The 7,332-nt window shown below is 49.2% G+C and overlaps 3 non-coding genes across 3 annotated transcripts; all 3 read right to left on the bottom strand.

Moving 5' to 3' along the window:
- Window positions 1-3,476: 3,476 nt before the first annotated feature.
- Trnat-agu (transfer RNA threonine (anticodon AGU)) lies at window positions 3,477-3,550 on the bottom strand. The gene has a single exon. It is a non-coding gene; the product is annotated as a tRNA-Thr (tRNA).
- A 1,516-nt stretch (window positions 3,551-5,066) lies between these two features.
- Trnat-agu (transfer RNA threonine (anticodon AGU)) lies at window positions 5,067-5,140 on the bottom strand. Its single transcript has one exon. It is a non-coding gene; the product is annotated as a tRNA-Thr (tRNA).
- Window positions 5,141-6,656: 1,516 nt separating this feature from the next.
- Trnat-agu (transfer RNA threonine (anticodon AGU)) lies at window positions 6,657-6,730 on the bottom strand. The gene has a single exon. It is a non-coding gene; the product is annotated as a tRNA-Thr (tRNA).
- Between the last annotated feature and the right edge of the window lie 602 nt (window positions 6,731-7,332).

The raw sequence follows: 7,332 nt of genomic DNA, 5'->3' as shown, positions 1-7,332 counted from the left end.
GCATCTGTTATCAGCAGTCACAACCAGCAACACCAGAAGCAGCCGACTGCACGCAAAGAATGGGAACGTGCAGTGGGATTTACGTGAAATCGGCGCAAGGCAGATCTTTCCGACGTAGGCTTGAGAATCTTATGGGAACATTTGTACTGTTTCTAAGTTAAGTGTAGGTGTGCGAGGTGGGTGCTTCCTGCGCACGAATAAAAGAAGGTTTGCCAATTGTGGATGCTAATCGTTCGCTTGTATCTGCCTAGACACCTCTGCTGGTTGGGAATTATTCCTCTTGCATGGCAAGGTGCGCATGTAGGAGTGTTAAAAATTCTGGAGGCGCTGGGTATCGATCTAAGTACCTCTCGCACACTAAGCGATCGCTCTACCATCTGAGGTACGCCCACCCCCCCGTTGACTAATAGTGCTACATACAGCCACATCAACGTCACAGACCCTTACACTCCCATTATTCCGCAGACAACACTACTCTCTATGGATCAGTGAGGGTGTCTTTCAGGTTTCGTGCATTCTGTATCGAATCGTAGTTGGCCACAATAAGAGTGGCACGCATAACGTCGAAAATAGAATTCGGACACCGCTCTGAGTAAGACGAACGTGTTGTCCACTCTCTAGGCTTCAATGACGTTAAGCCGTGATACCTAAGACAGATCTGCACTCGATGACACCACGATAACAGCCGGTCACCACACTTACATCTTGCTCTCCTTATAACAGTATACATCATATCAGTCTGTGACGCTGGTTTTGCAACTTCTTGCGTCCCTTTATGTTCGCCGCGACCAACACTTACCATGCACTGACCACAAAACATGGAGGAGCCGGAGCTTGAACCCGAGACCTTTCACACGCTAAGCGAACGATCTGCCAACTGAGCTACGGCTGCACACACGACCAAGCCTGGCTATTCTCCATTCTTTGGGACTCTGATGTGCACGGACACGATGGTTGGTTGGTTTGTAGCGGCGAAGGTACCAGAGTACAAAGGCGCGGACACGTTCATATACACAAGAGTTCCAAGTAGTTTCGATACACTGGTATTACGAATGCAAATTCAGTCTGTTTTTAACGTCTTAAATGGAAAGGGCGGTCACAAATTGGTCCATTTCACTCCTTGTCGACAATCACACAGCACCTGAGGTAACAAGCACATCTCGAGCCCCATTGTGCTCTCCATTGTTCATGCCAACTCAGTGCCTCGCACTTTGCTACTGTGTAAAACTCTTGTCGTCCAACTGCAAAACACTGGGACACAACCAGTTTCCGCGTCTCCATTGCACTGATCATACTGCGAAACGCTCCCCAAACTCGGCAATCACCCATGCACCCGACCTTTCCGACTTTACACGACGCTCACGCTAGTGACAGCCTTACTTATAGTTCGACGTCGCGCCAAAGCGAATGAGCACATTTCGCCTACGGCTTAGGCCGCTCTCCTGGTGTGGCTGCTCTGTGTCTGCAGGCAGCGAGGGGCTGCAAGCTTCCTGTGTTCGCACCTATATCACCTGTGCTTGCTTGTCAGAGACAGACTATCGCAAAACATTCAACTCACTCCATGAAGTGATTGCTACAGCATCTGTTATCAGCAGTCACAACCAGCAACACCAGTAGCAGCCGACTGCACGCAAAGAATGGGAACGTGCAGTGGGATTTACGTGAACTCGGCGCAAGGCAGATCTTTCCGACGTAGGCTTGAGAATCTTATGGGAACATTTGTACTGTTTCTAAGTTAAGTGTAGGTGTGCGAGGTGGGTGCTTCCTGCGCACGAATAAAAGAACGCTTGCCAATTGTGGATGCTAATCGTTCGCTTGTATCAGCCTAGACACCTCTGCTGGTTGGGAATTATTAAACTTATATGCCAAGGTGCGCATGTAGGAGTGTTCAAAATTCTGGAGGCGCTGGGTATCGTTCCCAGCACCTCGCGCACACTAAGCGAGCGCTCTACCATCTGAGCTACGCCCACGCCCCCGTTGACTAATAGTGCTACATACAGCCACATCAACGTCACAGGCCCTTACACTCCCATTATTCCGCTGACAAACACTACTCTCTATGTATCAGTGAGGGTGTCTTTCAGGTTTCGTGCATTCTGTATCGAATCGTAGTTGGCCTCATTAAGAGTGGCACGCATAACGTCGAAAGTAGAATTCGGACACCGCTCTGAGTAAGACGAACGTGTTGTCCACTCTCTATTCTTCAATGACGTTAAGCCGTGATACCTAAGACAGATCTGCACTCGATGACACCACGATAACAGCCGGTCACCACACTTACATCTTGCTCTCCTTATAACAGTATACATCATATCAGTCTGTGACGCTGGTTTTGCAACTTCTTGTGTCCCTTTATGTTAGCCGCGACCAACACTTACCATGCACTGACCACAAAACATGGAGGAGCCGGAGCTTGAACACGAGACCTTTCACACGCTAAGCGAACGATCTGCCAACTGAGATGCGGCTGCACACACGACCAAGCCTGGCTATTCTCCATTCTTTGGGAATCTGATGTGCACGGACACGTTGGTTGGTTGGTTTGTAGCGGCAAAGGTACCAGAGTACAAAGGCGCGGACACGTTCATATACACAAGAGTTCCAAGTAGTTTCGATACTCTGGTATTACGAATGCAAATTCCGTCAGCTTTTCACGTCTTAAATGGAAAGGGCGGTCACAAATTGGTCTATTTCACTCCTTGTCGACAATCACACAGCACCTGAGGTAACAAGCACATCTCGAGCCCCATTGTGCTCTCCATTGTTCATGTCAACTCAGTGCCTCGCTCTTTGCTACTGTGTAAAACTCTTGTCGTCCAAATGCAAAACACTGGGACACAACCAGTTTCCGCATCTCCATTGCACTGATCATACTGCGAAACGCTCCCCAAACTTGGCAATCACCCATGCAGCCGACTTTTCCGACTTTACACGACGCTCACGCTAGTGACAGCCTTACTTATAGTTCGACGTCGCGCCAAAGCGAATGAGCACATTTCGCCTACGGCTTACGCCGCTCTCCTAGTGTGGCTGCTCTGTGTCTGCAGGCAGCGAGGGGCTGCAAGCTTCCTGTGTTCGCACCTATATCACCTGTGCTTGCTTGTCAGAGACAGACTATCGCAAAACATTCAACTCACTCCATGAAGTGATTGCTACGGCATCTGTTATCAGCAGTCACAACCAGCAACACCAGTAGCAGCCGACTGCACGCAAAGAATGGGAACGTGCAGTGGGATTTACGTGAACTCGGCGCAAGGCAGATCTTTCCGACGTAGGCTTGAGAATCTTATGGGAACATTTGTACTGTTTCTAAGTTAAGTGTAGGTGTGCGAGGTGGGTGCTTCCTGCGCACGAATAAAAGAACGCTTGCCAATTGTGGATGCTAATCGTTCGCTTGTATCTGCCTAGACACCTCTGCTGGTTGGGAATTATTCCTCTTGCATGGCAAGGTGCGCATGTAGGTGTGTTAAAAAATCTGGAGGCGCTGGGTATCGATCCCAGTACCTCTCGCACACTAAGCGAGCGCTCTACCATCTGAGCTACGCCCACCCCCCCGTTGACAAATAGTGCTACATACAGCCACATCAACGTCACAGGCCCTTACACTCCCATTATACCGCAGACAAACACTACTCTCTATGTATCAGTGAGGGTGTCTTTCAGGTTTCGTGCATTCTGTATCGAATCGTAGTTGGCCACATTAAGAGTGGCACGCATAACGTCGAAAGTAGAATTGGGACACAGCTCTGAGTAAGACGAACGTGTTGTCCACTCTCTATTCTTCAATGACGTTAAGCCGTGATACCTAAGACAGATCTGCACTCGATGACACCACGATAACAGCCGGTCACCACACTTACATCTTGCTCTCCTTATAACAGTATACATCATATCAGTCTGTGACGCTGGTTTTGCAACTTCTTGCGTCCCTTTATGTTCGCCGCGACCAACACTTACCATGCACTGACCACAAAACATGGAGGAGCCGGAGCTTGAACCCGAGACCTTTCACACGCTAAGCGAACGATCTGCCAACTGAGCTACGGCTGCACACACGACCAAGCCTGGCTATTCTCCATTCTTTGGGACTCTGATGTGCACAGACACGTTGGTTGGTTGGTTTGTAGCGGCGAAGGTACCAGAGTACAAAGGCGCGGACACGTTCATATACACAAGAGTTCCAAGTAGTTTCGATACTCTGGTATTACGAATGCAAATTCCGTCAGTTTTTCACGTCTTAAATGGAAAGGGCGGTCACAAATTGGTCCATTTCACTCCTTGTCGACAATCACACAGCACCTGAGGTAACAAGCACATCTCGAGCCCCATTGTGCTCTCCATTGTTCATGCCAACTCAGTGCCTCGCTCTTTGCTACTGTGTAAAACTCTTGTCGTCCAAATGCAAAACACTGGGACACAACCAGTTTCCGCATCTCCATTGCACTGATCATACTGCGAAACGCTCCCCAAACTTGGCAATCACCCATGCAGCCGACTTTTCCGACTTTACACGACGCTCACGCAACGCTCACGCTAGTGACAGCCTTACTTATAGTTTGACGTCGCGCCAAAGCGAATGAGCACATTTCGCCTACGGCTTAGGCCGCTCTCCTAGTGTGGCTGCTCTGTGTCTGCAGGCAGCGAGGGGCTGCAAGCTTCCTGTGTTCGCACCTATATCACCTGTGCTTGCTTGTCAGAGACAGACTATCGCAAAACATTCAACTCACTCCATGAAGTGATTGCTACGGCATATGTTATCAGCAGTCACAACCAGCAACACCAGTAGCAGCCGACTGCAAGCAAAGAATGTGAACGTGCAGTGGGATTTACGTGAACTCGGCGCAAGGCAGATCTTTCCGACGTAGGCTTGAGAATCTTATGGGAACATTTGTACTGTTTCTAAGTTAAGTGTAGGTGTGCGAGGTGGGTGCTTCCTGCGCACAAATAAAAGAAGGTTTGCCAATTGTGGATGCTAATCGTTCGCTTGTATCTGCCTAGACACCTATGCTGGTTGGGAATTATTCCACTTGCATGGCAAGGTGCGCATGTAGGAGTGTTAAAAATTCTGGAGGCGCTGGGTATCGATCCCAGTACCTCTCGCACACTAAGCGAGCGCTCTACCATCTGAGCTACGCCCACCCCCCCGTTGACAAATAGTGCTACATACAGCCACATCAACGTCACAGGCCCTTACACTCCCATTATACCGCAGACAAACACTACTCTCTATGTATCAGTGAGGGTGTCTTTCAGGTTTCGTGCATTCTGTATCGAATCGTAGTTGGCCACATTAAGAGTGGCACGCATAACGTCGAAAGTAGAATTGGGACACAGCTCTGAGTAAGACGAACGTGTTGTCCACTCTCTATTCTTCAATGACGTTAAGCCGTGATACCTAAGACAGATCTGCACTCGATGACACCACGATAACAGCCGGTCACCACACTTACATCTTGCTCTCCTTATAACAGTATACATCATATCAGTCTGTGACGCTGGTTTTGCAACTTCTTGCGTCCCTTTATGTTCGCCGCGACCAACACTTACCATGCACTGACCACAAAACATGAAGGAGCCGGAGCTTGAACCCGAGACCTTTCACACGCTAAGCGAACGATCTGCCAACTGAGCTACGGCTGCACACACGACCAAGCCTGGCTATTCTCCATTCTTTGGGACTCTGATGTGCACAGACACGTTGGTTGGTTGGTTTGTAGCGGCGAAGGTACCAGAGTACAAAGGCGCGGACACGTTCATATACACAAGAGTTCCAAGTAGTTTCGATACTCTGGTATTACGAATGCAAATTCCGTCAGTTTTTCACGTCTTAAATGGAAAGGGCGGTCACAAATTGGTCCATTTCACTCCTTGTCGACAATCACACAGCACCTGAGGTAACAAGCACATCTCGAGCCCCATTGTGCTCTCCATTGTTCATGCCAACTCAGTGCCTCGCTCTTTGCTACTGTGTAAAACTCTTGTCGTCCAAATGCAAAACACTGGGACACAACCAGTTTCCGCATCTCCATTGCACTGATCATACTGCGAAACGCTCCCCAAACTTGGCAATCACCCATGCAGCCGACTTTTCCGACTTTACACGACGCTCACGCAACGCTCACGCTAGTGACAGCCTTACTTATAGTTTGACGTCGCGCCAAAGCGAATGAGCACATTTCGCCTACGGCTTAGGCCGCTCTCCTAGTGTGGCTGCTCTGTGTCTGCAGGCAGCGAGGGGCTGCAAGCTTCCTGTGTTCGCACCTATATCACCTGTGCTTGCTTGTCAGAGACAGACTATCGCAAAACATTCAACTCACTCCATGAAGTGATTGCTACGGCATATGTTATCAGCAGTCACAACCAGCAACACCAGTAGCAGCCGACTGCAAGCAAAGAATGTGAACGTGCAGTGGGATTTACGTGAACTCGGCGCAAGGCAGATCTTTCCGACGTAGGCTTGAGAATCTTATGGGAACATTTGTACTGTTTCTAAGTTAAGTGTAGGTGTGCGAGGTGGGTGCTTCCTGCGCACAAATAAAAGAAGGTTTGCCAATTGTGGATGCTAATCGTTCGCTTGTATCTGCCTAGACACCTATGCTGGTTGGGAATTATTCCACTTGCATGGCAAGGTGCGCATGTAGGAGTGTTAAAAATTCTGGAGGCGCTGGGTATCGATCCCAGTACCTCTCGCACACTAAGCGAGCGCTCTACCATCTGAGCTACGCCCACCCCCCCGTTGACTAATAGTGCTACATACAGCCACATCAACGTCACAGACCCTTACACTCCCATTATTCCGCAGACAAACACTACTCTCTATGTATCAGTGAGGGTGTCTTTCAGGTTTCGTGCATTCTGTATCGAATCGTAGTTGGCCACATTAAGAGTGGCACGCATAACGTCGAAAGTAGAATTCGGACACCGCTCTGAGTAAGACGAACGTGTTGTCCACTCTCTAGGCTTCAATGACGTTAAGCCGTGATACCTAAGACAGATCTGCACTCGATGACACCACGATAACAGCCGGTCACCACACTTACATCTTGCTCTCCTTATAACAGTATACATCATATCAGCCTGTGACGCTGGTTTTGCAACTTCTTGCGTCCGTTTATGTTCGCCGCGACCAACACTTACCATGCACTGACCACAAAACATGGCGGAGCCGGAGCTTGAACCCGAGACCTTTCACACGCTAAGCGAACAATCTGCCAACTGAGCTACGGCTGCACACACGACCAAGCCTGGCTATTCTCCATTCTTTGGGACTCTGATGTGCACGGACACGTTGGTTGGTTGGTTTGTAGCGGCGAAGGTACCAGAGTACAAAGG

The sequence above is a fragment of the Schistocerca gregaria genome, chromosome 3, assembly GCF_023897955.1.
Source record: "Schistocerca gregaria isolate iqSchGreg1 chromosome 3, iqSchGreg1.2, whole genome shotgun sequence".
Classification (NCBI taxonomy): domain Eukaryota; kingdom Metazoa; phylum Arthropoda; class Insecta; order Orthoptera; family Acrididae; genus Schistocerca; species Schistocerca gregaria.
This window is presented reverse-complemented; position numbering and strand designations above follow the sequence as displayed.